At 39.2% G+C, this 10392-nt stretch overlaps 1 long non-coding RNA gene across 1 annotated transcript; it reads right to left on the bottom strand.

Moving 5' to 3' along the window:
• Positions 1–5634: 5634 nt before the first annotated feature.
• LOC104949199 (uncharacterized) lies at positions 5635–9303 on the bottom strand. Its single transcript, XR_798779.1, has 3 exons — positions 9165–9303; positions 7379–7405; positions 5635–5758 (listed from the first exon to the last, which is right to left on the bottom strand). It is a non-coding gene; the product is annotated as an uncharacterized lncRNA (long non-coding RNA).
• Between the last annotated feature and the right edge of the window lie 1089 nt (positions 9304–10392).

The raw sequence follows: 10392 nt of genomic DNA, 5'->3' as shown, positions 1-10392 counted from the left end.
CTGTCTGTCATTTTTACAGAGATTATTTTATTTTATTTGCTGGGGTTCTGGCCGTTCTGGCCATGGGGCTCAGGAGGCTTTTATGGACTAATCCCCCACAAAGCCAGTAATAACCTGTCAGTTCATCCCCAGCCAACCCTCTTACCCCCTCCCCTCCTACCCCCCATCCAAGTACCGCTAACCATCCACAAAGATACCAGAATGCGGGTGAAAGGCAGGGGGCCAGCAGAGAGAGCCGTGTGCTGGTAATGCCAGGCTTCAGGCACAGGGCCACGCATCCTAACTGAACCGTGAACCTTTTTCTCTTTTTTTTTTTACAGGAAACGGACAGATATCTTTCCACAATGAACTGTGACGGCAGAGAGCAGGTCTTCAAACGAGGACTCTGTCTGATGTTTTTTGCCTACAGTCTGGTGAGATGATAAGAACTCATGGGAGTGAGAAAAAAGGCCATAAAAGGGATACTTTAACACAGGACCACAAATGCTATCAGAATTGATTGATGTCTAAAAGATAGGTGTAACCAGAAGGAGAAAAAAACTGCTTTCAAAACACAATCCTTTCTACAATTTAGAGACTTTTCTACTTTGTTAGATTCAACCGATGTCTTGACTGATCTCAGCAACAAATTGCTTTCCTCTTGTGAAAAACAAACCCACAGCATATGTGGGGGGTTTCAGTCTGATTCCAGGGATTTACTATTCTTTCTTTTTAATATCACCAAATTAGAATTCAGTATTCATTTTTGCAACAATTCAGTTGATGAAAAATACGCTTTGAAAGGCAATAATTTAACCACCAACAAAGACAGCCATAATGACGAGACTGTCTTTTATCCCTCTCAAAATGACAGATTAGATATTAATCCGGGTTGCTTTATGAATATGCCATTCATAAATCCATCCAACATGAGGATATTGTCTGAGCTGACTGAAAATAAGGAAAATGAGCTGTGAAAAGTCAAATGTATAGCACTATTAGTTCAATGGATTAACAAGTGGATTAGCATTTGCTGCACATTTCTTGTGTATTTTTCAAAAAGGCTTAACAGTCAGGATTATGTTTTCACTTGAACCTTTTTCTGTCAGAAAAACAAAACAAATCAATAAAGCTTGTTTTCCCATCCGAGGCTGTTATACAGTTCTGCCTGGATGGCGGCCTACCACAGTGCGTGCAGGCTTTCATCTCATCCCTGCCTTGTCTTTTCGCCATACCTTCCCTGTTGGTTATTTTTAATCTCCCTTCCCTTGGTCTCATCTGGGCCAGATGGAGTCTGCCCTGGAGCATGTGTTTGGGGCGAGGCTGCTCTCCTGGTTAGCCTCTCTCACTCGTGGAATGAGGCCTGTCAGAAGGCATCAGGGTGACTCATCTCAGGAGGATGTGTTCTAACACATCATTGCCCCAGACTTTTCTGCGAGGGTTGATCGTCCATGAACAATGTAGTTCCCATCGCAAGCTCACACTTGGCCAATTCGTCATCAACCCACGACTTTGTTGGACAGAAACAGGGAAAAGTACATTTAATTCATGAATGGAGGAATGTGTGTTCTCCCACAGGGATTGACACCAGTCATTTCTATCCTTTAGTTTATTTTTTGTTTATTGTTTTGCACACTATTAAACGCGCCCTAGTATGCTGTTTAGGGTTTTTACCTTTCCTTTACTGTTTTAATTGGGTTATCTATGTTATGTATAGTACATGTTATGTATAGGTTATGTATACGGTCTGCATGGTTCCCAAATTCCCTCTAGAGCGAGTTTCTCAGAAAACCCACTAGGCTTATTTGAAACAATGTTTTATAGAAACACACAATACATATATGTATATTATGAATTCAATAGTGTTGGCAAAGTATTAGAAAAACATATGATACAAAACAATCAAATAACATGACAAAAATGCATTTATCGAAAGTTAAATATGTTAAAAGAGTAGACAATAGATCTTCTGCAACTACGCTGCACGACCTTTCAGCCTACAGTATAGCTCAGACATTTCGTTTTATTTACACAGGGGAGGGGTTATCATGCTTCCATTTTCAGCACAGTCCCTGTTTTACAAACTAAAGTATCAGCTCTGCTTCATGTGGCCTCAGTGGGGCTTTGGCATTTTTGCTGCGCACCTGTGGCATTTGAGATAAATATTATGCCGGTTTCTGGGTTATCGTATTCCTCACCTATTGCGTTGACGAGATTTAGTGATTCAAACAGTCTTTGTGTCCCTTCATATTTGGGGCTGGAGCATAAAAGCCAGTGTTGACCCTTGTCATCCACTGCACATTTCAATGACGCTGTAACACATCAAATAAGGTTTGGTTTTGTTTCTTATGCATCTCCACTGAGTCTCTTCTAAAGAAATATACATTTGCATAACATACATTTGAACCTCCTCAAACAATAAACAAAAAGTAATAATTTACCTTACACAGTTTTGCATCAATGCCAAAACAAACATTCATATCTTACTGCAGGGGTGTCAAACTCAAGGCCCGGGGGCCAAATCCGGCCCGCCACTTCATTGTATGTGGCCCACAAGAGCTTGCAAAGAATATAATACGTTTATTATGAGGTTACGTGCCGCTTTACAGGAGCACGTTGCTCATAAACTACATGTCCCACAATGCATCACATTTTGTGAAGTGACTTACAATTACTTGCAATTATTTGCCCTGACTTACAATTACTTGCAATTATTTGCCCTGGACTTCTGCTTTCACACGTAGTTAATTATGAAGTTATTACCCTATCCAATTATAATCCAGTGCAGAGGTAATATTGTAAAATAATACATTATTTGATATATATTATATATATTTTATCTATGTATATTCATCTTGTCTTAAAGTTACAACCGGCCCTTTGAGTGCAAGTATAGTTCTAATGTGGCCCGCAATGAAATTGAGTTTGACACCCCTGCTCTAGAGTGCTATGTACATCTTATCATAATCTATTATTATTGTTGTTTTTACTTTGTTGTTGTGGGGATAAGAATTTCAACATGAATAAACTCAGAGCATTTCAAATCTTCCATATCACTCCGCTAAATATATGCTAATGCTATACATGATAAAGTTAGCATTCAGGTTGCTTTGATACAAGAACACCACTTGTTAGCACAGATGTAGCAACATGTGATACGTGTAATACCCCTCCATGTCACCAGGGGGCAGTATTTGCCTAGATTTGATGGATGCAGTAACAGCACTACAGTACGGGTCATGCTGACAGCAGCTGTTTATTTCGATGTGAGGACTTTGAAACGCTCACGAGAGCCTGTGTAGTCTCTGGAAATTGGCAGTATTTTAGTCAGTAAAAGCTAACTATTTTTAGACAACCGTTTGAATTATGCATGTGTTGCTGGCATAATGCATTTGTACTCTCCTTTGAGCACTGTACAAAGTCACAAAGAACAGTATTAAAGTATCTCTGATGCTGAGGGGTAAGCTGAATAGACTCATTATGCTGCTAAACTATTCAGAAGCAACCCCACTATTTATCTTCATTATTATAATTGCCTTTTCGCATTGACCTCCCTCAGCCCTTTTACCTGTAACTAGTTCATTCAGAATTAAATTACATCTCAACACATAGCCATTCAGATATTAATTGAATTTTAATAGGCCGACAATGAGGGTGGAAGCGGAGGGAAGTTGAGGGACGACGAGATAACAGCAGCAGCAGCAGCAGCTTGGGTCTTCAGAGGTTTAAATCCCTGAGCAACAAGCAACAGGATGCAGGTTATCTCACTCTGCCCCCCCCCCACATCTGCACTGACTGATGAGGGTGGTCATATGTTAATGAAAAAACATCCTCCCCCCCCGATTATGAGGTGGGTGGCAGGAGTCAAGGAGACGCTCATTTGGCTGTTTCATTAGCCTCCTCTTATCTCTCCCGCAGTATAAGAACGCCGGTGTGATCGAGCTGGAGGCGTGCGTGAAGGCGGTCCGGGTGCTCGCCATCCAGAAGAGAGCGAGGGAGGCTTCTGAGTTCCTGCAGAACGCCGTCTACATCAATCTGGGACAGGTACGCTATGGGGACCGGAAGAAAAATACTTTGACACAAACACTGGACGAATAATATGAGCTCAATGGCATACAGTCAAATAAAAAAAAACAGGGTTGGGAGGGTTCATTTAAAACATGTATTCTGTTACAATTACTAGTTACCTGTAAGAAATAATAATACACTTTATTTATATAATATTAATAGATTTATTTTGTAAGCGTTTTTATAGGTGCTCAAAGACACTTTACAGATATAGTAAAAAGAACAACAAATAAATATATATAGTTAAAGTCAAATTTAAAATCAAGCAATACAAAAACAATCACACATTAAAAGCCAGATTGAAGAGATACGTTTTTTTGAAGGTGGTGAGGTCAGTGCAGTCTCTGATGGGTTGTGGGAGTGAGTTCCAGAGGGAGGGGGCAGCGATGGAGAAGGCTCTGTCCCCCCAGGTCCGATGCTTGGTGCGGGTGGGGATGGATAGGAGGTTGGCTTCTGATGAGCGGAGGCAGCGGGAAGGGGTGTGGTGGGACAGCAGGTCTGTGAGGTAAGGGGGGGGGCCCCCTGGTTGTTTAGGGCTTTGTGAGCACCTTTCATGCAAGATGCAGCTCAAAGTGTTTACAGGGCAAGAAGAATAATCTCACTCGTCACCGCCTTGAGTTTCAAAACAGGATACATGTATTTATTATCCTTGCAAGAATGGAAGTAGTCATCACATATAGCATATGGTACTACTCTTGTAGGTAATCTTGCATCCTGTCATATACACTGTTATACACTAGGGCCTTTTTTAACATGTGTACTTCTGTCTTTGAAAGAGTACATTCAGTATTTCCCCAACAAAAAGCAAGGAACGTATTCAAAAATATTCAGAGTTAAATCCTAAAACCATAAAACATGAACAGTGATACCACTAACATTACCCCACATTAAAGAGATGGATCTCTGATTTATCCACGGGGTCTTAAAAAGTATTCAAAGTTGATAAATCAATTTAGCGAAAATGAAGGCTATTAAAAGTATTAAAGGGCATTTTCCAAGGTATTCCATTTAGTAGCTTGTTTTCAATAAGTATATAAATTATGAGACTGCCAAGGCACACNATGCTTTTCCCTCTAGAGCAGGGGTGTCAAACTCGAGGCCTGGGGGCCAAATCCGGCCCGCCACTTCATTGTATGTGGCCCACAAGAGCTTGCAAAGAATATAAATTCTTTGCAAGCTCTTGTGGGCCACATACAATGAAGTGGCGGGCCGGATTTGGCCCCCAGGCCTCGAGTTTGACACCCCTGCTCTAGAGGGAAAAGCATTAAAAGGGCTTTTAAAATATTAAGGCAGAGGCAAACACCTGTATTAACTGAAAGCTCCATAAAAAATACATTTGTATAACCAAAGGGTGATGCGTCAATTTAAAAACCTAAATTAAAGCTTCAAATGTAACATTTAGGACATTCACTAAAACCCTGATACCTTTGCTTGGTTTGAATTAGCCAGATATTATCAGTAAGTATATACGATACGAAAATACTTGAATGGTCAGATCAAGTGTGACATTTGACTTGAATCCCAGCAGCTCTGTGTGTAACATCATATCATATATCATCTAAAAAGAAGTGTAGTCTTTTGGGCGTTACCTTCCCATAGTAGGAGATGGCCTCCTTGTATTTCTCGATGATGTCCTCGGCACTCAAGCAGTTCTTGGCTCGTCCGATCTCAGTGCTCGTGTCCGCACTGATGCCATTCGCTGTGAGGGCGCCTGCGCTCAGAAAGAGGAGAAAGTGTACGATAAGTTCAGAGAAAAAAGTTAAAGGTAAACCGGAAGGAGGGGAAACTTTAATCCACCACATGGCATGCGTATAACACACTCAGCGGCCACTTTACTGTGTACTCCTGGGCAACTTAAATGCAACAACTCTACAATAAACGTTAGCTTGACAAAATGTTTAATTCTCCATTTTAAAATCGACCAAATGGGTTTATTATAAGCATATCTTTTAGGTTGGGGTTCGCAGTGGTGTTGTAATGGACTACATTATTTTGAGAGGTGTTTTTTTATTATTTGTCCTCCCTTTGTATATACACCAGGGGGGCATAACATTAGAAACACCTCTAATAACATGTAATCCAGTTTATACCCACCACTATCTACGATCTCAATGATTAACATATAATAACCCCTTTATGACAATGTCAAAAATGTAATATTAGTGTCATTTCTTATATAGGTTTGAACTAAATTATTCAGGTGTAGCTAATAAACTGGCCACTGAGTGCATGTATATATCAAAAAAGATGCAGATACAATGTTTTTCACAGGAATATGATTGTAGATTTGGATATCTTTGAGCTCTACCAAGGCTACACATTTAAAAAAAACAACATTTAGACATACAATAAAGCAAATACAACTCAGCACACAGGATTGGGTTTGTTTACATATCTGACCTAATAACAGATAATGTTAAATGAAAATGTGTTTATGTTGTTTTAATTGTTTTTAAATTGTTTTTAATTGTTTCTATTGTTTTTGTTTCACCCTTTTTAATTTTGTAGCACTTTGAGTTTTGTTTACGCAAATGAAAAGTGCGCTTATACATAAAATATATTATTATTATTATTATTATTATAACCCTGCTCTGACGCCCACTAAAGATCCACTTTCAAATTGGATGTTAGATATACTAACCCAAATAACCCTTACAGAAGTAATATGAGTATTTTAAGTCTCTTATATGTAATTGTGTTTATGCCTAACATTCTGTAAAGAGTTCAACTCGCACCCGTTTTGTTTTTTTAAAAAGCAATGTCAACGCGCATCTCTTCCAAATTCCAATAAAAAAATATATACTTAATTGCATCACTTAACAACGGGGTTGTGTCCATAGCAACACTGTCGCACTGTCAATATGACAAACATGTGTATAATGCGATGGACCTCATAGTAGGCCAATTTGCTACACAAAAAAACAAAAACACTTGAGGAAATAATTGATGCGTTGTAGAAAATAAATAATGTGACTTATTTGTCTTAGGATGTAAGAATGAGAGGTTGAGTTACAGTGATTCAAAAGGTTTAATATGCTGGGATTGTATTTAAATAAGGTTACGTGTTTGTGTTTAATAAGAGGGAATTTGTATAAAATGAAATTAGGAATAAAAACTTAAATCGTGTAATACTGAAAAGTTGGCTGTGAGAAAGAGCAGGTACATTAGGTAAACTAACACAGGGGAACACTACCTGAGGGGAAAAACAATCATCAACATTCAAAGTAAAAAATAAAACCATAGGAGTCAGGAAGCTGATGATGGAGGATGAGAAATGAAATCACATGACTGCAAGCAAACAGTCCTTTCTACAGGAGGTTAGATACTGTACCTGGGTCAATGAGAACCTCCTGAGCCCCTACAGACAGAGAGAGAAATGCAGATTCACTCCATGACGCAAGGCGCAGTTAGCAGGGTTAGTCCCAACAACATGCTGCTGATCAACTCTAAAATACACTTACAATAAGATATGAATGAGATATGCTCTTGGCATGCAACGGACTCCACGATTTAAAGGTCACCTATTGTGCAAAATCCACTTTTTCCTCTCTTTTCTACATCAACAGACAGAGAATCAGCACTTTGGAAAACAGGGCTGAAACAGAGGGGATTATGGGTAAGGCTGCAATGATCTGTTTGGTGTTTTAGCCAATCAGAGACAGGCTCTGTATATATCTGAGACCTGGAATATATTGATGAAAAACAGTATAATAGGGGACCTTTAAATCTATTAAAACGGTGTATAACTATAAAACATATGACTTACATAAGTAAGAAAAACAATAACCTGTGGAGCAGATTAGTCATTTATTCTTATAGCCTATCACTGACTTTGCCCGATTACGATGGCCAGACAGGCAAACAATTACATGAAATCATTGGGAATCGACGATCGGGCTCGATATATGGTTAAATATAGCAGTAGGCGATCGATGTCCATAGATGAGAGTAACACCTACGTCACTTTACGGCCCCGCCCACTTTTGGGGGAAACCAACGCTGTCATTTGAATGGCGATCGAGTCTGAAGCCACAGAGCTCCTTTGTTCTTAGAGGAAGCCAGAAACACTGAACTCTGGATTTGTTTTAATGTTTGAGGTGCAATAAACGACACAGCAGCTTGTTGGCATGATGAAACTATTATTTTACGCCTCGCTCATGAGAGTAACAGCCGGAGAAAGTTACAGCCTCGCCTACTGCTTTAATTTAACCATATATCGAGCACGATCGTCGATTTCATGTAATGTTTGCTGGCCATCGTAATCGGGCTCTTTGAAGATCCAAAAATCCACGCTTTTCAAACATTTCTGATCGGATTGGCAAAAACTTCAGAATTTGTATTGACCGCCATTCAAATGACAGCGTTGTTTTCCCCAAAAAGTGGGCGGGGCCGTAATTTTCGCCCGGAAGTGATGTAGGTGTCATCTATACATATAATAATAATAATAATAATAATAATAATAATACTACATGGGATTTGTATAGCACTTTTCCTAATGCTCAAAGACGCTTTACATAAAATGATGGTCTTAAATCTATATATGAATGTACAGAAGATTGGTGGTAATCAAGCCTAGTTTACTCTTTGGCTAACGTTAGTTAAACAAAGCTAACTTAGGCTGCATTGGTTGAGCAAAGCGAGTAGTGCAAAGCTTTCTATACAAAATAAGCAAGATGACCAACATGACCAATCAAGACATGTTTACTAATGTGTAAACTACGCAATAAACACTGCAGTAATACGTAAATAAATACGTAAATAAGTTGCTATCAATGCTTGTACTCCAACTTCTGATTGTTTGGTTAAGCACAAGGCAGTGTTAATACAACAGCATGTTAATAGCATGTTAATTACACAAGTAGAGACAGATTCAATGATGTTGAGTTTGAATTAAATTGGTCATCATCATCAGTGTAAGTAAGAGAAGCTTCAGGTTTCAGTTTAGGAAGCTGCCGGTTTTCTTCTCTGCACATGAAGGACAAAGCTTAGCTTAGCAAAGCTTGGCAGTGTTTGAGTTGCCAGTCAGCAACGACACTCAATTACAATTCAGACAGTAAAAGCCTTATGTCATTATAATAATCCATCCAGAGCACAGTTTGATTCTCGGCAGTGCTCACCTGGTCGGTGGCGTTTCCCGCTGTCAGCCGGCTGAGAGATGCTCGGCTTGCGTCCCGCTTTCTTCCCCGCCGTGCCTCCTGGGTAATGGAATATGACCGAGGCTGAACACAAACCCTCCAACGCGGCTACGAGGGAACAGGAAGTAAAACAGAAAAGAAAAAAGAGTTTCTACTATCAAGACTTTAACAACATTTTACAGTTTCTTGACCAGAGACAGGGTATATGCAGGAACCCTGAAGTCAGTCTTTTAAGACCCTTTCCATATATTTTAAGACCTCATCGCCACTTCAAGTTTTAACCGGTTACATTGATGATGAGATGGATACAAAAGAAGATTAAGGAGCCGGGGGTAGTGTTTAGTTCAGAGGGAAAACTAAATATAACAATATGATAGTTTCTTTACTCTAAATATTACCTCACTGGGCTCGACAATGTATTTATATTTGATCTAAAATGGCAATTCAACGCCATCGTAGGTACTGTATTGACCCAAAAATGCCAGTATCGCATTTCAAGGAGATGTAAGCTAACACCAGAGAAGGCAAAAGTACACTCAAGTAGAAGTACAGATACTCGTGTTTAAAAATACTCTGGTGAAAGTAGAAGTACAGACTAAACTTCTTTACTCAAGTAAAAGTAAAGAGGCTTTGAAATGTACTTCAGTAAAAAGTACCCATAACTAGCAGCTGTTTTAAAGAGTACCTGACCTCCCTTTATATTAATAGAACAATAATGTCATTGTTAGCTAATGAATGTTTCCATGCTGGAACAACGGCAACATCACAACGCCTGTTTTCATTGGTCCCTCTTCTTTTAGAGAAAGACCAGGAAATGATGGATTACACGGATCGTGTTCAATCAATAGGCACGCAATGACTCTAACATAATAATGATCACGCCACCAAACACACATTCAAACTAAAGGAACCAGCCTGTTTGGGGAAAATGTGAGAGTAGGAATTACAGGTATATTGTGTTTCAACATGTAAGAAGTAGAAATACAGGTATTTGTGTTTCAACATGTAAGAAGTAGAAAGTAAGGTATTTGTGTTTCCAAAATATAAGAAGTAGAAAGTACAGGTATTTGGCGTTCAAATTGTGAAGAAGTAGAAAGTTAGGGATGTAACGATATACCGAATATCGCGGTAAATAAACTTCCCAATACCGTCCGTGAGCTGACAAAATCTACCGCGATTTTAAAAGAAAATTAATTTAAAAGATAATTTT

The sequence above is a fragment of the Notothenia coriiceps genome, unplaced genomic scaffold, assembly GCF_000735185.1.
Source record: "Notothenia coriiceps isolate Sejong01 unplaced genomic scaffold, NC01 NC01_scaffold00015796, whole genome shotgun sequence".
Taxonomy (NCBI): domain Eukaryota; kingdom Metazoa; phylum Chordata; class Actinopteri; order Perciformes; family Nototheniidae; genus Notothenia; species Notothenia coriiceps.
Note: the sequence above shows the minus strand (reverse complement) of the source record. Positions and strands in the feature narration are given on the sequence as shown.